Source organism: Scyliorhinus canicula, chromosome 2 (assembly GCF_902713615.1).
Source record: "Scyliorhinus canicula chromosome 2, sScyCan1.1, whole genome shotgun sequence".
NCBI classification, from domain to species: domain Eukaryota; kingdom Metazoa; phylum Chordata; class Chondrichthyes; order Carcharhiniformes; family Scyliorhinidae; genus Scyliorhinus; species Scyliorhinus canicula.
In genome coordinates, this window is record NC_052147.1 from 181,943,370 (window position 1) to 181,964,850 (window position 21,481).

The 21,481-nt window shown below is 47.9% G+C and overlaps 1 protein-coding gene across 4 annotated transcripts in view; it reads right to left on the minus strand.

Moving 5' to 3' along the window:
- The window catches only part of nab1b (NGFI-A binding protein 1b (EGR1 binding protein 1)), a 138,214-nt gene that overhangs the window by 56,797 nt on the left and 59,936 nt on the right, over positions 1 to 21,481 (minus strand). Inside the window, exon 1 of one of the 4 annotated variants that reach the window (XM_038789142.1) lies at positions 5,568 to 6,006. The exons of 1 other annotated variant lie outside the window; for it this stretch is intronic. The gene's annotated coding sequence lies outside the window, so the exon portion shown is untranslated. Of the gene's footprint in view, positions 1 to 4,904; positions 4,951 to 5,567; positions 6,007 to 21,481 lie in introns of those variants that run through there. 2 more of the 4 variants (XM_038789144.1, XM_038789146.1) reach the window with 2 other exon arrangements.

A 21,481-nucleotide genomic window follows, 5' to 3' on the forward strand; every position in this document is an offset into this window, starting at 1 on the left:
CAACTCCTCACCACCTCCTCCTCCCACTTGCCCTTGAGCTCCTCCACTGGGGTTTCCTCCGCTTCCTGTAGTTCCTGGTAGATGTCCGACACCCTCCTCCCCCCCCCCACCCACCCACCCACCCACCCACCCACCCACCCACCCAGGTGCCAGAGACCACCCTGTCCTGTGTGCTCAGTGGCTGCAGCGCCAGAAAGGCCACTACCTGTTTTTTCAGGAAGTCTCGTACTTGCAGATATTTAAAGGCATTTCCTGGCGGCAGATTAAATTTGTCCCCTAGCGCCTTCAAACTGGGAAAGCTTCAGTCTATGAACAGATCTCCCATCCTTCTGATGCCTGCCCTCTGCCAGCTCTGGAACCCACCATCCATCCTACCTGGGATAACCCTGTGGTTATTACATATCGGGGTCCAGACCGACGCTCCCTCCACCTTCTTGTACCTCTTCCACTATCCCCAGATCCACAGTGTCGCCACCACCACCGGACTTGTGGGGTAATGGGTCGGCGAGAACGGCAAAGGAGCTGTTATCAAAGCTCCCAGACTAGTACCTTTACATGATGCCGCCTCTAGCTGCTCCCACGCTGCCCCCCTCCCCCATCGCCCACTTCCTAATCATAGCTATATTGGCCGCCCAGTAGTAGTTGCAAACGTTTGGCAGCGCCAACCCCCCCACCCCCGACTGTTGAGCCACCTTATTGACAACTGAATGGCTTGCTAGGTCATTTCAGAGGGCATTTTAGACTTGTGCTGTGAGTGGCAGGAAAGGTGAGGTGGTATTATTCCAGGTTGGGTAATGGTTCAGGTGCCAGTTTCACTGTGTACGGTAGGGTAAATGTGGCAAATCAGATAGGGAGCCATCCTTGGGGGAAAAAAGTTAAAAGCAGAAAGTAGGACAAATAATTAAAAATCTAATTTAGGTTATGTGGAACAATATTTACCAGAAAGTACACAAGGAGGAAATAAATTAAAGCATTGTGGAAAGAAGCCACTAAAAGTGGAATATTTGTGAATGGTAAGTTTACCTTTAAAAATGTCTTCACAGCTCATTAAAGAGAAAGACAGTTACTTGTACACGCGGTCAGAGTTCCCCTATCTTTCACAATGAACAATTCACTTTCTGAATTTTCCACAGTAAGAAGTCTTACAACACCAGGTTAAAGTCCAACATGTTTGTTTCAAACACTAGCTTTTGGAGCACTGCTCCTTCCTCAGGTTCCTCATTCACAGTAAGACTTCTTAAAGTGCCCACCCCAGTCCAACGCCGGCATCTCCACATCATGAATTTTCATTGTAATTGAATGTAATAATAGCATCAGTAATAAAAACTTAAATCAGATGGATGCAATAAATGTATCAATCAAATGTGATTAGATTAAACATTTTAAACAAAACATTACATCACCAATTATGTTTTAAATTATTGAACAGTCCTAATTGTGCAACATCAAGACAAAGCATTTGGCGAACAGGGTTAATTCCAGCAAATAATTTTTTTCTGAGCAGAGGTCGAGGCACTGGGAGACACAGGATTGAGGTGGCTACAACATAATCATTGTGGAAAGGGTGACAGAAAAAATTGTATCCATATAAGCTTAACTGCGTAAAATAAAAAGTGGCAAGTAGGTTGTGAGCAGGAAGCATACGCAAACGAGTTTGATTTTTATATCCTTAGATATTATTGAACTTTAGAAAATTTCACACACCTTTAGAAAAACACTCCTGCTAATTGGTATTGGATGTTACCTGCATACTTTGTTAAAATAAGCATCAAAGTATTTATACATGTAAACATGTGACATCTAGTGTCAAAAAGCAGGACTTTGTTGTAATTATTATAAGAAAAACAACTAGCAAGAGCTAGAAGCTAAATTCTCTCCTCTAGTTTGAGGTGTTTATGCCATGCTTGTATGCGCTCAACATTAAGCTGCAGCTCAAGAACGCTGTTCATTTTCCAGTTCACAGGCTGGAAATATAATAGACTAATTAAAAACAGAAAAATACAGGTTGATTTAAGACAATTTTACACGTATCTGTAATTTTAGCAACATCATCACCTTTGATTTACAAGTGAACAATAAGGCAATGCTGAAGATCTCTGTATCAAGTTAATTTTCTTCAAGCTGCACTGGTGCCCAATATACATGTCCAGTGACCAACGACAGCTTCACGGCTCATTGCGATATTTGCACCAGACTCTGGCTATATGTGAAGATCAGTAAGCCTGGTCATTTTAGTTACTTTTGTAAGCCAATTTGCTTCCCCTCCCTTTCCTGAAGACACGAGTTCAATTTAAGTCTGTCCTCAAACAACATTCACTCGTACACATTTCAGCAGAGATAACTGGAAAGCGAAGAGGAATTAAAATCCCCCTCCCTTGCCCAGGGGCACTACAGGCTGATTAAAATACTCCTACTACCAGCTGAGATCAGCAATTTCAGCACTAACTATTCAATCAAAATCCTTTTGGACCGCACAGCTCACTTTCATGTTGTGCCATCGGGTGCAAGGTAATTTTTGGTGTCGATCAAAATTGTATCATAGGCGGCCATTTGATGCACTGTTTCTGTGCCAGTGCCACCTCCAACTAGAACTATCCACTCCAATCCTTTTATCCCCAAGAGAGAGATTCAAACAAGACTGGTTGGCATTCATTGCAATAAGCAGGGATATTCAGACCCAAATTGTGCAAGCAATCTTCTCTTGCCACTTTATTTGGAACACCAGTCTCAATCATACGAACATAAGAACTAGGAGCGGGAGTAGGCCATCTGGCCCCTCGAGACTGCTCTGCCATTCAATGAGATCATGGCTGATCTTTTGTGGACTCAGCTCCACTTTCCGGCCCGAACACCATAACCCTTAATCCCATTATTCTTCAAAAAAAATCTATCTCCATCTTAAAAACATTTAATGAAGGAGCCTCAACTGCTTCACTGGGCAAGGAATTCCATAGATTCACAACCCTTTGGGTGAAGACGTTCCTCCTAATCTCAGTCCTAAATCTACTTCCCCTTATTTTGAGGCTATGCCCCCTAGTTCTGCTTTCACTCGCCAATGGAAACAACCTGCCCGCATCTATCCTATCTATTCCCTTCATAATTTTATATGTTTCGATAAGATCCCCCCTCATCCTTCTAAATTCCAACGAGTACAGTACCAGTCTACTCAACCTCTCCTTGTAATCCAACCCCTTCAGTTCTGGGATTAACCTAGTGAATCTCCTCTGCACACCGTCCAGCGCCAGTACGTTCTTTCTCAGGTAAGGAGACCAAAACTGAACACAATATTCCAGGTGTGGCCTCACTAACACCTTATACAATTGCAGCATGACCTCCCTTGTCTTAAACTCCATCCCCCTAGCAATGAAGGACAAAATTCCGTTTGCCTTCTTCATCACATGTTGCACCTGTAAACCAACTTTTTGCGACTCATGCACTAGCACACCCAGGTCTCTCTGCACAGCAGCATGTTTTAATATTTTTCCATTTAAATAATAATCCCTTTTGCAATTATTCCTACCAAAATGGATAACCTCACATTTGTCAACATTGTATTCCATCTGCCAGATCCTAGCTCATTCACTTAACCTATCCAAATCCCTCTGCAGACTTCCAGTATCCTCTGCACTTTTTGCTTTACCACTCATCTCTCATCTTAGTGTCATCTGTAAACTTGGACGCATTGCACTTGGTCCCCAACTCCAAATCATCTATGTAAATTGTGAACAATTGTGGGCCCAACACTGATCCCGGAGGGACACCACTAGCTACTGATTGCCAACCAGAGAAACACCCATTAATCCCCACTCTTTGCTTTCTATTAATTAGCCAATCCTCTATCCATGCTACTATTTTACCCTTACTGCCATGCATCTTTTTCTGATGCAGCAACCTTTTGTGTGGGACCTTGTCAAAGGCTTTCTGGAAATCCAGATATACCACATCCATTGGTTCCCCATTATCTACCGCACTGGTAATGTCGTCAAAAAATTCCACTAAATTAGTTAGGCACGACCTGCCCTTTATGAACCCATGCTGCGTCTGCCCAATGGAACAATTTCCATCCAGATGCCTCGCTGTTTCTTCCTTTATGATAGATCCCAGCATCTTCCCTACTCTGAAGTTAAGCTCACTGGCCTATAATTACCCCCTTTCTGCCTACCTCCTTTTTTAAGCAGTTGTGTCACATTTGCCGATTTCCAATCCGCCGGGACCACCCCAGAGCCGAGTGAATTTTGGTAAATTATCACTAGTGCATTTGCAATTTCCCTAGCCACCTCTTTCAGCACTCTGGGAGGCATTCCATCAGGGCCAGGAGACTTGTCTACCTTTAGCCCCATTAGCTTGCCCATCACTACCTCCTTAGTGATAACAATCCTCTCAAGGTCCTCACCTGTCATAGGCTCATTTCCATCAGTCACTGACATGTTATTTGTGTCTTCCACTGTGAAGACCGACCCAAAAACCCTGTTCAGTTCCTCAGCCATTTCCTCATCTCCCATTATTAAAACTCCCTTCTCATTCACTAAAGGACCAATATTTACCTTAGCCTCTCTTTTTTGTTTTCTATATTTGTAGAAACTTTTACTATCTGAATCGTTGAATACACAATATTTGCAATACAGTTAAGGGATGGTCGGAACTAACTGGTGATTTAGATACAGGTTAACCAACATCTGATTTCAAGTTATCACGGCAACTGAAGAGGACAGTGAATTCAGCTTCTACAGCACAATGAAACCAAACAGCTGCCCACACACAAGCAGCTGCCCACTATGCACCTCCTGTCCCACGCTGGACCTGTCTGACAGAAAGAAAAGGAAGCACCACACCGCCTTCAGTCGCCGCTCCGGGAATCAGCCTCTCCCACACTTTGATCTTCTGAAGTCTGAATATTTTCTCACCAATCTCAAACAAACCAAGACCCAATTCTACGCAGATGAATTGAAATTTCCTGGTCACCTCTTAGCTTCGCTCCACGGAGTCAGAAACGCCACAAGAGGTTGGTGCCCCCCGCCCCGCCCCGCCCGTGACTCCTGTGGGTCTGGGAAGATATATATATAAGAAAACTAATCGTAAAGGGCGGAGTGTGTGAGACATTATAAGGGTTTTACGGTAGCAATACAACTACTTTTAAACAAGTAGTGCGCAGATTGAACACATGACAAATGTTAAATTTCACGCGCGCAGACTGTATTTGGTTTTTTTAAAATTTGAATTAAATCTGATTGTCGATTCTGCCATCAAATTCACCCCTCCCCCCTCTCTCGCAGTACTGCAGCTCTCACGCCTACTTGAGTCCAGAGTATTGGAGCTCTTTGGGAATCACCCACACAAAATACGAAATCCACCCTCTCCTTCCGGCAGAAAGGGACCGCACAGGCCGGAATGGGGGGAACTAAATATTTAAAACTCTCGTTCCACCCCCTCCCCCTCCTCACAAAAAAATACACATCGCCCCTCTATACCGGCGTACAATCAACGATATCTTGTGTCTCAAGTAGAAATGACAGCGAGAGAGCCCTATGTGCAGTGAATTCACTGCAGAATGACAGCCAGAACCTTACCTGAAGCAATGTGCGCTGCCGGCCAGCCGCCCGCCCTCCTTCAGCTTGTCTTCCGTGTCAGTGCGTTAATCTGGAGCAAAGTGCAGAACTTTCTCTTGCTGTGTCCCAGTCAGGACAGGACTGACAGGAGCGGGGGCTGACCGCGCCAATACTCCGGAGGGGGAGTGGAGAAGAGTTGGTGTGAGGGAGTGGAGAAGAGTTGGTGTGAGGGAGTGGAGAAGAGTTGGTGTGAGGGAGCGAGGCGGTGCAGACAACTCCTCAAATCGCCGACTCTACTGTAGCATTTGGAGAGCCGGACGGACTCTCTCTCTCACCTTGTCCGCCGCAGCCCAGATGTCTTCACTTGCGCCCGGGTCTTCGGGGGAGACTGTGATTTGGATTTTTCTTCACCTACCCCTCCCTCCACCCGCTCTTTTTTTTCTCCCCCACCCCCTCGCTCTCAACTTTCCCCTGGTGTGTGAGTGTGTCTCTGTCAGCCTCCTCCCCCTCCGGCTTGTATGGGATATTCCGGTCTTGCTCATACTCACTCCCACACGGCCAGCGTGACGCAGATCCTGGCGTGGGAGGACGCGGGCCGTGGGAGGCTGGTGGAAGGAATACCAAACATAACTAGTGTAGCGACAAAATGTAGTGAAGTCAGCCTGTTACCAGCTGAGCATTAGCTGCAGGGACTGCTTATCACTTCTATTTATAAGTCTCCCATTCTGTGAGAGTAAACCATATATATTCCTTGCTACCGCACGGTGTTTCTCGCAGGGGGTCGACCTGGTAACACTGCACATGTGGTAAAGCCTCTCAGGGGAAGGTCTGCTCCCCAAAGAGGGGGTGGGGTGGAGAGGGGAGGCCCCCTCGTAATCACCTGACATGCAGTGTACGGTTCGTGTGCTCGTTAACTATCTGCACAGTCCCTTTCCACTGAGGCGATTTTGAAACCCATCTCCAGTGTGTTTTTCCACGTTTGTGTTGGTAAACACTCCTCCCCTCCCCCTCAAAAAAGAAAGGAAGGACTGTTAAAATGGGACGTATCCCACAATTAGTTTGACGATGCCACAGTGCCGAAGTTTGGGCCAAGTTTTCAATACGGTGGTTTTAATAGATAACATGGAAGTTCTGCAAGGGACCCATCTCAAATTTGCTCTATTCCGAACTTGGGTGGCGTTAAAAAAAACCCAGAAAATTGGCAATGGCCAGATGTATGCTGTCACACAGTTCAGAAGCCATTGAGCGCGTTTGTGTTACTCTAGACTCTTAACCGGCTCGCTGTGACTTGAGCTTGCTTGTCAGCCTCATCAAGTAATCATTAAGATCTTGCTCCTTCCACATTGTGCTTCCTCCGTTTTTGACCATTTATCAGATAACAGGGGAAGAAACACATAATACAAAACAGTACAACAAAAAAATGACCAACCTTATTCCATAGCACTGGGGAAAACCGCCTCCTCTCAGTACATGACTGCACAGACTAAGCTTTTTGTAAAAAACATAGAAAGTTGAAACTAACTTGGCAAGCTCTCTCCAGTTAAAAACTGTGAGCCATAAGTTAGTGCCAATAATAGCATTTGTTGAATATCTTGGTAAAAGTAAATAGCAGCACTGTTTCAAATCTATTTGAATTTGCCACAACAAATTCAAATCTATTGGAGAGGGCCTCCCCTCTCCACCCCACCCCCTCTTTGGGGAGCAGACCTTCCCCTGACCACATGTGCAGTGTTACCAGGTCAACCCCCTGCGAGAAACACCGGGGCAGCACGGTAGCATAGTGGTTAGCATCAATGCTTCACAGCTCCAGGGTCCCAGGTTCGATTCCCGGCTGGGTCACTGTCTGTGTGGCGTCTGCACGTCCTCCCCGTGTGTGCGTGGGTTTCCTCCGGGTGCTCCGGTTTCCTCCCACAGTCCAAAGATGTGCGGGTTAGGTGGATTGGCCATGCTAAATTGCCCATAGTGTCCTAAAAAGTAAGGTTCAGGGGGAGTTGTTGGGTTACGGGTATAGTGTGGATACATGAGTTTGAGTAGGGTGATCATTGCTCGGCACAACATCGAGGGCCGAAGGGCCTGTTCTGTGCTGTACTGTTCTAAATTCTAAATTTGTGACATTGTTGTGCAGTGCGTTTGAGTCGAGATGGAGATGGTCCCTAATTTTAAGAATTGCATTTATCTTTGATATTTTGACTGTTCATGAGATTATGAAATGGTGGTTCCTTAATGTAAATGTATGCATCACAAAGCTGTTTTTCTATTGTTGTAATGTTCTGCTGAGCAATTACTGTACCTTCTCTGACTCAAGGATGGAAATATCCGAGATTTATTACAAATTTCAAAATTAAAAATGGAGAATATAATCAGATCAAAGATAGACAAACCAGCAGGATCTGACGGTTTCCGCGCAGGGTATTTAAATAAGTAGATAAGGAATTTATAAATAAACTGGTCACAATTTCCCCAAACCCTCTTGATTCAAGAGTTGTATCTTTTGATTGGAAAATTGCCAAATACCACGATTTAAGAAGAGTAGAAAACATAAACAAGGAAATTGTAGGCCTTTTAATTGATCTGTTGTAGGTAAGAAGTTTGTTTAAAAATCAGATGAGAGCAAGGTCAACATTTGTTGCCCATCCCTAATGCCATTGGACTGAATGGCTTAATACGCCATATGAGTCAACCACATAGCTTTGGATCTGGAGTCACATGTAGGCCAGACCAGGTAAACATGGTAGATTTGCTTCCCAAAAGGGACATTAATGAACCAGATGGGTGTTCTCGACAACCAATAATAGTTTCATGGCCACCGTTAGACTAGCTTCCAATTCCAGATTTTAATTTCCAGAATTGAATTTAAATTCCAACAACTGTCATGGTGAGATTTGAATCTACTGTCAACACAGCATTAGAGCTGGATCTCTGAATTACTAGTCCAACTATGACACCATCTCCTCTTAATATTATTAGGGGCAAAGTGGAAGAAAAAAGAAAGAAAAATAATGCCAGAACGGAGACAAGGTAGAGGGAGAAAGGGCACCACAAGCAGAAGGGGCCACAGGCAAGCCAGCTCAGACGAGCGAAGCGACGGAAAGGAACATTCGCCACAACAAAAAGAGCTGGGCGGACAGGAGCACTTTCCCCTTGAGCCAGGTGGGAACTGGAACTGGAAGGCAGCCTTTGCCGAGGCGCTGAGGGAACATCAGCAGGAAAACAAGGCAGAGGCCAGAGCAGACATGGAAGCTGCAGTGCAGGCTTTTTTTTTTCAGGCAGCAATGGCCAAGGCCCTGGCGGAGGTGCAGCTTGCCCTGGGCAGAGCAGAGGAGAAACTGGAAGCCCAAGAAGCGACCAATAAGGAGCTGGAAAAAGCCACGAGTGACATGAGTGACCGGATCACGGCCCTGGAAAGGAAGGTGGTAAGACTGGTCACAATGCAGGGGAGCCTGAAGGGCAGAGTGGACGATCAAGAAAACCACTTGAGAAGGCAAAATGTTAGGATAGTGGGCCTACCAGAGGGGATGAGTGTAGAAACCCCACAACATACATGGCCGAGGTGTGGGCAACTTAGTGGGGAGGAAAGCTTTCCCCAACCCACCAGAAATGGACAGAGCACACCAGTCGCTGCGCCCAAGGCAGGGGATCAACCAAGGGCAGTTATAGCTAAACTGCACAGGTACCAAGACAGGGAAACAATCCTACGGTGGGCCAGGCAAAATAGAACCTGCAAATGGGAAGGACACTTCATTAGAGTCTACAAGGACATTGGGGCAGACCTAGCCAGGAGACGGGCCGAATTCAGTAGAGCGAAAGCAGCTCTTCATAAGAGCGAAGTGCGTTTTGGTATGCTTACCCAGCGAAACTCTGGGTCACATACCAAGAAAGAGAGTACTTCTTCACAGCCCCCGCCGAAGCAAACAAGTTTGTCGAAGAACACGGGCTGGAAAACCAACGGCAAGGGTAGAAATAAGGGGCCCCTGGCAAGGGGCAACAGCACACCAACAGAGGGGGGGGGGGGGGGGGGGGGGGGGATGGGGGGGGGGGGGGCACGCAAGCATCCTAGATAAAGAGAACTGTAGCTACATGTCTGACCAACTGGTAGAAAGGGCTGACACCGTACTGGATGCAACAAGAAAGAAATGGGAAGAGGACCTGGGGATTGAAATAGGGTGGGGTCTCTGGAGTAAAGCACTGCATAGAGTCAACACCACCTCCACGTGCGCAAGGCTCAGCCTGACGCAACTAAAAGTGGTACATAGAGCTCACTTAATAAGACCCCATATGAGTAGGTTCTTCCCGGAGGTGGAGGATAGATGCGAATAGTGCCAAGGAGGCTCGGCCAACCACGCCCACATGTTCTGGTCTTGTCCCAGACTTGCGGGGTACTGGACAGCCTTCTTCGAGGCAATGTCCAAGGTGCTGGGGATGAGAGTGGAGCCATGCCCAAAAGTGGCGGTCTTTGGGGTATCAGACCAGACAGATCTATTCCTGGGGAGGAGGGTGGACGCCCTTGCCTTTGCCTCTCTGATCACCCGCTGTAGAATCCTGTTTGGCTGGTGGTCAGCAGCACCACCCAAAGCTGCAGATTGGCTGTCCGATCTCTCAGAATTTCTCCCAATGGAGAGAATCAAAGTCGCAATCTGAGGGTCAGACGACGGCTACCACAGAACGTGGGAGCCATTCACCCAATTGTTCCGGGACCTGCTTGTGGCCAACAAGCAAGCGGAAGAATAGCCAGGTAGCTAAGAATCAGGGGAAAGTAGCCAAGGCATGAGAGGGAAGGATAGATGGGGGGGGGTAGGGGGGGATGGACAGCTAAACCTCAGAGGAAAGAAAGCTGAACCACAGGAGAAGAGGGGGGAAGGGGGGGGGGGGGGGGGGGGGGAGAGTGAGGGGACAGGGAACAATAGAGGGGAACCAGAGAAGTGGGGGGGAGCCAGGCACATGATAGCCAGGAGGAGGGCACGGGAAGTGATAATAAACTTGGCATCTACAGGGGACAGATAAGGAAAATCTGTGCGAAAGATGGGACGAACTGCTGAAGCGGAGGTGAACGCGAGACGACAATGGCAGCGAAATCCTTCCGGGAGAAGCAAGTGACAACACCAGCACCAGACCCACTCGCTTATTGCCCCCTGTAATTGTTTCTCCGGCACCCAAATGTATATGTACCTCCTCAATTTCCCTGCCCCCCACAAACAGATGCTTACTTATGTGTCAAAAATAATATTGCCAATTGTACAGAGTTGCTTCTGTTGAGCTGGTGCAGAATACCCTTCTAGTTATTTTATTTTATGTTTGTTCTTTTTGTGGTGTGTTTGTGTGTGCTCTTCTCTTCTATATATATATATATATATACACATAGATATATACATATCTTATTCTGCGTGCATAATGGTAAATATACTTTGTTCAAAAACCCAATAAAAAACATTTATTTTTTAAAAATGGTTGATCGGCAAGAGATGCCCCCCGAACAGGCTGGTCACGTGGAACGTTCGGGAACTGTGAAAGGGCCCGTGTGTTCGCGCACTTGAGGCAACTGAAGGCGGAAGTGGCCATGCTGCAGGAGACACATCTGAAGGTGGGGGATCAGATTAGATTAAGGAAGGGATGGGTGGACAGGTGTTCCATTCGGGGTTAGACTTTAAACAAAGGGGGTGGCGCTCTTGGTTAATAAGTGGGTGGCAGTTAATAGTTAATAATAAGGTGGGGAATATAGAAGCGGACCCGGGGGGGAGTAGATATGTTATGGTTAGTGGGAAGCTGGAGGGAATGGCTGTGATATTGGTAAATATATATGCCCAGAATGGGATAACGTTGAGTTTGTTAGACGGGTACTGGGGAAGATCCCAGACCTAGATTCACATCGACTGAATATGGGGGAATATTTCAATACGGCCCTGGATCCAAGTTGGACCGGTCGAGATCTAGGTCCGGGAAGGTATCAGCTATGGCATGGGAGCTTCAGGGGTTCATGGGAGCGCATGGGGGGTGGGGGTCGATTCATGGGGATTTGGGAGGCCGAGGAGAAAGGAGTTTTCATTCTACTCTCATGAGCATAAGGTGTATTCCTGGATAGACATCTTTGTGATGGACAAAACGCTGCTGGCTGAGGTGGTACATGCTGAAAATTCAGCAATAGTGGTGTCAGATCACGCCCCGCACTCGGTGGACTTGCAAGTCAACTGGGGAAAGGCCCAACGCTCGCAATGTAGGTTGAATGTTGGGCTGTTAGCAGAGGAGGAGGTGTGTGAGCAGGTGAGAGAGGCCACTCGGGGATATATAGGATCAATGGCACAGGTGAGGTTCCAGCGGGGTAGTTTGGGAGGCACTGAAGGCGGTTATTAGGGGGGAATTAATCTCAATTCGAGCCCATAAGGAGAAGGTTGAGCAGGCGGAGTTGGACAGACTGGTAGGTGAAATGTTACAGGTGGACAGGAGGTACGCGGAGTATCTGGATGATGGGCTTTTGAAGGAACGTTATCGACTGCAGCTGGGGGCTCCTGTCCACAGGTAAGGTGGAGGGACAGCTGAGGAGGGTAAAGGGGGCGGTGTATACGTATGGGGAAAAGGCCAGCAGGATGCCCGCTCACCAGCTGAGGAAGTAGGAGGCGGCGAGAGAGTTTGGGAAAGTGTTCCGGGACTTTCTGAGGAAACAGGTGTTGGCTTTGATGCACCATCAGTTACCACAAGATGAGAATAGTGGAACAATCAAGGCTTCATTGAACAAGATGTTGTGCCTCCTGTAGCTGGAATGAGAATGGCTGCAGCACAGGAGAGCACACACCTTTGTACGCCGCCTGCTGGGCGGAGCCAGCAGACAGATTTACCATTGTACCTCTAATATACGGGCAGTGACGTAATGCATATAATATACCACTAGTGGTGACTACCACATTCACCCCCTGTTGAAAAAAAGAGTCCGGCGGGGGTGGTGGAACATTGCAAATTAAGTCTGTCGGGGGCTTTGACCCTCCTCTGCGATCGCCTCAGTCTTGGTGGTGATGTGGGCACCGATTGGTCACCTGCGACTTTGGGAGCGTGTTGTCCTCGTCTTCGTCACTCCTGAGTGGAACCAGCGGTGAGGTTTGCTGGAGGGTGAGTCGCGCAGGGATGAATGAGGCAACTGGGGGAGGGGTGGTGTCAGGTCGTGGGTGGGGATCCAGTGGGTGCCAGGTCCCGGAGGGAGACTGTGTCTTGGAGCCCGTCGGCGTGTGCCACGTGGCGTACTGTCGGTTTGCATGTAAGAGGTGGACTTTTTTGACCAAGGGGTCCGACTTATGGGTCCGCACATGCTTCCAGAGGAGGACGGTTCCAGGAACTGTCAGCCATGTTGGGAGAGAGATCCTGGAGGTGAACTTCCTGGGGAAGGCAAACACACGTTCGTGAGGGATCTCATTAGTCGCGGTGCAGAGGAGCGATCGGATGGAGTGGGGCGCGTCGGGGAGGACCTCCTGCCAGCGGGAGACTGGGAGATTTTTAGACCGCAGGGCCCGGAGGATGGCCTACCAGACCGTCCCGTTCTCCCTCTTCACCTGCCCGTTTCCCCGGGGGTTGCATCTGGTCGTCCTGCTCGAGACGATGCCCTTGCTGAGCAGGAACTGACGCAACTCATCGCTCATGAAGGAGCATCCCCGATCGCTGTGGATATAGGTGGAGAAACTGAACAGAGTGAAGATGCTGTGCAGGGCTTTGATTAACGTGGCAGAAGTCATATTGGGAAATGAGATGGTGAAAGGGAACCGGGAGAACTCATCAATCACGTTCAGGAAATACGCGTTGTGGTCGGTGGAGGAGAGGGGCCCTTTGAAGTCCACGCTGAGGCGTTCAAAGGGGAAGGAGACCTTCACCAGGTGCACTCTATCCGGCCGGTAGAAGTGCAGCTTGCACCCTGCGTAGACCTGGCAGTCTCTGGTGACGGTCCTGACCTCCTCAATGGAGTAGGGCAGGTTGCGGGCCTTAATAAAATAGAAGAATCAGGTGCCCCCGGGTGGCAGAGGTCATAGTGGAGGGCCCGGATTCAGTCCACTTGTGCTCTGGGGCATGTACCGTGGGATAGGGCATCAGGGGGCTCATTGAGCTTCCCCGGGTGATGCAAGATCTCATAATTATAGGTGGAGAGATCGATCCTCCACCTCAAGATCTTCTCATTTTTGATCTTGCCCCGCTGTGTACTATTAAACATAAAGGCAACCGACCGTTGGTCAGTGAGGAGAGTGAATCTCCTGCCAGCCAGGTAATGCCTCCAATGTTGCACAGCTTCCACAATGGCTTGGTCCTCCTTTTCGACAGAGGAGTGCCGAATTTCGGAGGCATGAAGGGTGCGGGAAAAGAATGCCACAGGCCTGCCCGCCTGGTTGAGGGTGGCGGCCAGAGCTACGTCCGATGCATCGCTCTCCACCTGAAAGGGGAGGAACTCGTCAACCACATGCATCGTAGCCTTGGCGATGTCCACCTTGATGCGTTGAAGGCCTGATGGGCCTCAGCCGCCAGGGGAAAAACTGTGGACTGAAGGAATTAGGGTCCCACTGGGCGTAATAGTAGAAAAACCCCAGGCATCGTTTCAGGACCTTGGGGCAGTGGGGGAGAGGGAGTTCCAGGAGGGGGCACGTGCGGTCGGTGTCGGGCCCGAGGACTCCATTTTCCACTACCTAGCCAAGGATGGCTAAGCCGTTGGTGCGGAACACGCATTTCTCCTTATTGTATGTGAGAAAAAGGAGTTTGACGGTATGGAGGAATTTTTGGAGGTTTTGACGGTATTTTGACGTTATGGAGGAATTTTTGGAGGTTTGCGTCGTTGTCGTGCTGATCGTGGCCGCAGATGATGACGTTATCTCGGTACGGGAAGGTGGCCTGCAGTCTAAACCGGTCAACCGAGACCCCATTAGTGACACCTAAGGGAACCCTAAGGAAGTGGTAGAGGTGGCCATCTGCTTTGAATGCAGTGTATTGGCAGTCCTCCGGGCAGATGGGGAGCTGGTGGTAGGCGGACTTCAAGTCCACTGTGGAAAAGACCCGATACTGCGCAATCTGATTGACCATGTCAGATATGCGTGGGAGGGGTACACGCCGAGCTGCGTGTACCGATTGATGGTCTGACTGTAGTCAATGACCATCCTGTGCTTCTCCCCAGTCTTCACTACCACTACTTGAGCTCCCCAGGGGCTGTTGCTGGCCTCAATGATCCACTCCCACAGAAGCCGTTCGATCACCAGCCTGATGAAGGTCCTGTCCTGGGAACTGTACCGTCTGCTCCTAGTGGTGACGGGTTTGCAGTCCGGGGTGAGGTTCTCAAATAGGGAAGGTGGATCGACCTTAAGGGTGAGACTGCAGACGGTGAGGGGGGTAGGGGTCCGCCGAATTTTAAAGTTAGGCTTTGGAGATGGCACTGAAAATCCAGGCCGAGTAACAGGGCAGCGCAGAGGTGGGGGAGGACGTAGGGCTGGAAGTTGCTGAACACTACGCCTTGGACGGTGAGGGTCTCGACATAGTACCCCCGGATATCAATGGAATTTGATCCGGAGGCCAGGGACATTATCTGGGTGACGGGGTGTACCGGGAGGGAGCAGCGCCTTACCGTCGTGGGGTGGATGAAGCTCTCGGTGCTCCCGGAGTCAAAGAGGCAGGTCATCTTGAGGAATTGAACAAACGAATGTGATACAAAATGGGATAATTAGTTAGGATAATGTACAGGATACCCAGGTATAGGAGCCAGAACAAAGGAACTGAGCAAAGCATGGCAGACAGGATTTGTTAAGGGATGACACCTGACGTCCAACATTAGGCGACTCTTAAATGTGATAATGATGCCTGCGGAGGGATACGAGGTCGAGGTGGTGATGGCGATGGATGCAGAAAAGGCTTTGATCAGGTGGAGTGGAAGTACTTGTGGGATGTTCTGAGAAGGTTTGGGTTTGAGCAGGGATTTGTGGATTGGATCCGGTTGCTATATCAGGCACCGGTGGCAAATGTGAGGACAAACCGGGGTCAATCAGAGTATTTTAGTCTGTGTCGGGTGACAAGGCAGAGGTGTCCACTGTCCCCACTACTATTTGCCCTGGCCATAGAGCCTTTGGCAATGGCGCTGAGAGTATCAAACATTTGACGGGGGATAATATTGAGGGGGGGGGGGGGGGCGAACATATGGTCTTGCTCTATGCGGACGATTTGTTCCTTTATATAACAGACCTGTTGGGGGGGGGGGGAACATAGAACATAGAACAGTACAGCACAGAACAGGCCCTTCGGCCCTCAATGTTGTGCCGAGCAATGATCACCCTACTCAAACCCATGTATCTACCCTATACCCGTAACCCAACAACCCCCCTCCCCCCCTTAACCTTACTTTTTAGGACACTACGGGCAATTTAGCATGGCCAATCCACCTAACCCGCACATCTTTGGACTGTGGGAGGAAACCGGAGCACCCGGAGGAAACCCATGCACACACGGGGAGGACGTGCAGACTCCGCACAGACAGTGACCCAGCCGGGAACCGAACCTGGGACACTGGAGCTGTGAAGTATTTATGCTAACCACCATGCTACCGTGCTGCCCCCTAGCTACCGTGCTGCCCCCTAACTGCAGGAATTATGGGGGTGCTGGAGAAATTTGGTCGATTCTCGGGTTACAAGCTGAATTTGGGCCAGTGTGAGATTTTTGAGATCCATGCAAGGGGGCAGGAGAGGAGACTGGGGGAGATGCTGTTTAAAGTGGAAGGAGGGAGTTTTAGGTACCTGGGGATTCAAGTGGCAAGGGACTGGGGTCAACTACATCAACTAAATTTGCGCAGCTGATTGCGCATATGAAAGGAGACTTCCTTCGGTGGGACGTGCTCCCGTTGTCACTGGCGGGGAGGTACAAATCTCCTGAGACTGCTGTTCATGTTTCAGTGTCTTCCGATCTTCATCCTCAAGGCATTTTTTAGGCAGATGAATGCCGCAATCCTGGGTTTTATATGGGCTGGGAAAGCCCCAAGGGTGAAGACGGTCCTTCTTGAATGGGGGCGCAGGGAGGGGGGCTTGGCCCTTCCAAACTTTATAAATTATTACTGGGCAGCTAATATATCGGAGGTTAGGAAATGGGTAGTGTGGGAGGGGACGGTGTGGGAGTACGTGGAGGCGGCATCTTGCAAGGGCACGAGTCTGAAGGCTTTGTTAACGGCACTTCTGCCGTCCTCGCCAGCTCGGTACTCCACAAACCTAGTGGTAGTGGCAGCCCTGAGAGCGCGGGGGCAATGGAGGCAGCACATGAGTTGATGTGGTCACCGATCTGTGACGATCACCGGTTTGCTTGCTGGGGCTGGACGGGGGCTTTAGGAGGTGGCAGTGGGCAGGGATTGAGAGATTTGGGATCTCTTCATTGAGGAGAGTTTCCAGAGTTTGGAGGAGCTAGAGGAGGAGTTTGAGATGCCGGGCGCGAATGGGTTCCGGTACCTGCAGGTACGGGATTTTGTCCGGAGGCAGGTCCCGAGCTTCCCTCGCCTCCCACTAAGCGGATGACAGGATAAGGTGTTGTCTAAAGCAGGAGTTGGAGAGGGTCTCGGAAATATACAAGGAACTGATTGAGTGGGATGGGGTTCCAATTGGGGAGGTGAAGAGGAAGTGGGAGAAAGTGCTGGGAGGGCAGTTGGAAGTCAATTTATGGGGGAAGGCCCTGAGGAGAGTCAATGCATCCTCATTGTGTGCCAGGCTTAGCCTGATCCAGTTCAAGATGGTCCACAGGGCTCCTATGACTGTGGCCCTGATGAGTAGGTTTTTTGAGGAGATGGAGGACAGTGTGGGTGGTGTAGTCCTGCGAATCATGTACATATGATTTGGGTGTGTCTGAGGCTGAAGGGATTTGGGCAGGGATTTTCAGATGTCATGTCAGAGGTCCTGGAAGGGAGGGTGACTCCGAGTCCACAGATGACAATATTTGGAGTGTCGAAAGATCCGGGAGCTCGGGGGGGAGAAAGGCTGACGTTTTGGCCTTTGCCTCCTTGGTGGCCTGGAGACAGATTTTGCTGGGATAGAGGGACTCGGAGCCTCCAAAGTTGGGGGTTTGGGTCAGTGACATGGCAGAGTTTCTTCGGCGAGAGAAAAATAAGTTTGTCTTAAGAGGTTAACTACAGGGATTTGCTCGGAGGTGGCAGCCGTTCATCAACCTCTTCAAGGAAAACTGACCGTCAGCAGGGGGACGGGGGGGAGGGGAGGCATGGAAGTGACGAATAAGGGCAGGGAATCTAATGTATGGGTAGTTAGGGTTTAGAGCTGGGGGGCGTTGGGTGTGACATTATGGGGTTTTTTGCTTGTGTTGGATCTCTCAGTTTAGAATGTTAAAACTATAAATGCTTCAAGCAAATATTTTCTTAAAAAAATAAGAGATTTAACAAAACTAAAAGCACAGAATTGGAAGCAATATGTGTCGGGAATTGCTTAGGTAAAATACAATAGGAATAATGGACATTAACTAAAATTGGCAGGATGTGACTAGTGGTGTACCTTGGATCTGCACTGAGGCCTCAGCTTCTCATTATACATATTAGCAGAGACCTGCAAAATATTTTGTGGTGAAATTATTTATTGCGACACTTCTTTAAATACAAAATCTATAGTTGTTACTTCACCAAAAAGACTATTGGAATCACAACTTCTCAATCTGGAAAAAAGTTATATAAACCTGTCCTTGTATAAAACAGCCGTAGAAATATAATTGCAAATTTTGTCAAGAGTCTGGCCTTGTGACATGTTTATAGCCATACAATATAAAAGTCTGATTTGGAACTGTTCTGTCCTGTGTTGAAAAGGCAGAGTTACATCTGATGGACTCAGTATTATTCAAGGAATAAACTCTATTTCCTTGAAACTTGGCTTTTATAATTTCAGAATCAATCAGCATCCATCATCAAAGAAAACAGCTTCCTAACTGCCAGTCTTGTTAGATGACAAAATCCCTTGTTTAAGCTTCAAAATAACTCCTCCTTTCTCCATCAAGCCTGCACTGACAAAAAACTACTCTAAATCTCCACTAATCCCACTTCCCAGTACTTGGCCCATACCCTTGAAAGTTATGGCAGTTCATGCACTATTCTGAGTACTTTTTAAGGATTGTGAGATTTCCTGCCTCAACTACCCTCCCAGGAAGTGTATTCCAGGTTCCCACCACCCTCTAGGTGAAAAGGATGTTCCTCAAATCCTCTCTAAACCTGCCTTGTACCTTAAAATTATGTCCCCTGATTATTGAACCTTCAACTAAGGGGTAGAGATGCTTTCTATCTGCCCTGTCCATACTCCTCATAATCATATGCACCTCAGTCAGGTCCCCTCTCAGCCTTCTCTGCTCCAAAGGAAACAATCAGAATTTATTCAGCCTCTCTTCATAGCTAAAATGCTCCATCCCAGGCAACATCCTGGTTAATCTCTTCTGCACCCTTTAGTTTAAGCATGTGCAGTATCATGCCCCCTGGAGTTAGATTATGTAGAAACTCTGTTATCATCTTCATCTGTAGATTCAAAGCTGATATATTCTTTTAACCTACTAGCTTTTTGAAAACCTCTTCATTCAAATCTAGTGAATCGAGGGTGGCATGCTTGCACAGTGGTTAGCACTGCTGCCTCACAGCTCCAGGGATCCAGGTTCAATTCTGGCATTGGGTGACTGTCCGTGTGGAGTTTGCACTTTCTCCCCGTGTCTGCGTGGGTTACCTCCGGGTGCTCTGGTTTCCTCTCACAGTCTAAAGATCAGGTTAGGTGGATTGACCATGCTAAATTGCCCTTAGTGTCCAAAGGGTTAGGTGAGGTTGCTGGGTTACGGGGATAGGGTGGAGGCGTGACTTTAAGTAGGGTGCTCTTTCCAAGGGCCGATGCAGATCCGATGGGCTGAATGGCCTCCCACAGCACTGTAGGGATTTTATGAGTCTTCATTTCTAGCATAAAGTAATAATAGGTTGTATCAACTAATTGTCCCTGCCAATTTACCACATTTAAAAAACAATTTAGAGTGTCCAATTCATTTTTTCCAATTAAGGGACAATTTAGCATGGCCAATCCACCTACTCTGCACATTTTTGGGTTGTGGGGGCGAAACCCACGCAAACACGGGATGAATGTGCAAACTCCACACAGACAATGACCCAGAGCCAGGGACCCCGGCGCAGTGAGGCAGCAATCCTAACCGTGCTGCCCATCAATTTACCACACTTAACCAATTTCATCGTCTCATCCACTCTAAGTGCCACCCTTCCCATGCCATTTGACCTATTCCCTGCCATTCCCATCCCTTTCCTTCCAACCCATTCTTGCCTTACAACAATTCCATCCTTTACAGAAAGTCTCGCCGACCAGGATAGCTGTTGTTTGGGCTCACTTTACCTTCTCCTGTTTTTATTCTCTATCATTCCCTCCAACACCCCTGCTGCCATCAACTGTTGGCAGCTGCACATGCGTCATGTGCTCCAATGCTTTGCATGCTCCACATGCCCATATGCCAGGCGTCACCCACCAAATGAACGCACCAATTAAAGCAGCAGTTGTGACATACAATCTGACTATTATTATAGGTAACACAGCTGAAGGAATAGAGACCAGCATCCAAGTTAGCGGGTACAGGGAGTAGTGTATTGGAAGCAGAAATTTGAAATGGGACATTGAGTGCGCAAATTTTAGACACATGAAAGGTAGATCATCATATTCTCTAAATGGAGAAAAGTCAAGAAATGTAGAGTTGAAGAAGTCCAACAGAGATCATCAAAATTTAAAGGCGACTGAATGGCTGAAGGAGGCTGGAATACACAGGATTGGAAGTTATATTACTGTTATATACAGCTTTGGTTAGTTCCAATTTGGAATGTTATATTCAGGTCAAGGCACTTCATCTCAGAAGAATATGCTGAATCTTGAAGATAGTGCATCTCACATTCATCAGAATGATACATGGGCTAAAAGGGTTACATTTTGAGGACTGGTTGCATTGATTACTTCTGTACAGTCTTGAATATAGAAGATTAATTGGTGATCTAATGGTGCGTATTTTTCTAAATCGTTCTTTCCTGGGATGTGGGCGTCGCTGGCCAAGTCAGCATTTATTGTCCTTTCCCTAATTGCCATTGAGAAGGATGTGATGAGCTGCCTTCTTGAAACATGCAGTCCATGATACTTAAGATTCACCTGAGGAAGGAGCAGTGCTCCGAAAGCTCGTGTTTGAAACAAACATGTTGGACTTCAACCTGGTGTTGTAAGACTTCTTACTGTGCTCATCCCAGTCCAACGCCGGCATCTCCACATCATGATACTTAAAGGCATTGATAAGGTAGACTGGCAGAAACATTTTCTTTTAAGTGGGGTGCATAGAACAGAGGGGTAGTAACTTCAAGATAGGCTGTTAAGGAGTGATGCCAGAAAAACACTAAGCTTTTTCTCCCCGAAAGCTGTTGAGTTGAGATTAATTTAAAATGCCCACTTAGCTGGATAGATTGTTGTTAGGCAAGAGGGTTAGAGTTATGTTACCAAAGATTATAGATGAAGTTAGGATACAGATCAGTCACAATCTAATGGAAGGCGCTGTAGTTTACTCCTGTACCTATTTGAACTTTCTTGTGCAAGGTTTTGGGGGGGGGGGGGGGGGGGGGGGAACTGATAAAGGAATCTAGGCAGGATCATAAAGTATTAAGTAAAAATATATCAAATTAAATAATTTAGCCTGTCAATAAAGAAGATTAGTACCACTGCCAAAAATCAAATCCAGGTTACTCATTGTTGAAAGAGAGTTGTTGAAAATAAGTATGGACAGTTTATGTCCAGTTGGTATTTGGGTGAATGCTCAGCCAAACATTTTACAATGTAGTATTACAATTGCAGACATATTGCGAGTCCAGAAAGCAGACTGGTGTAGGAGACTAAAATGTTTATTTGGCAAAATAGAGAATGATCAACTGATTTTTTGGTAAATATTTTATTGAA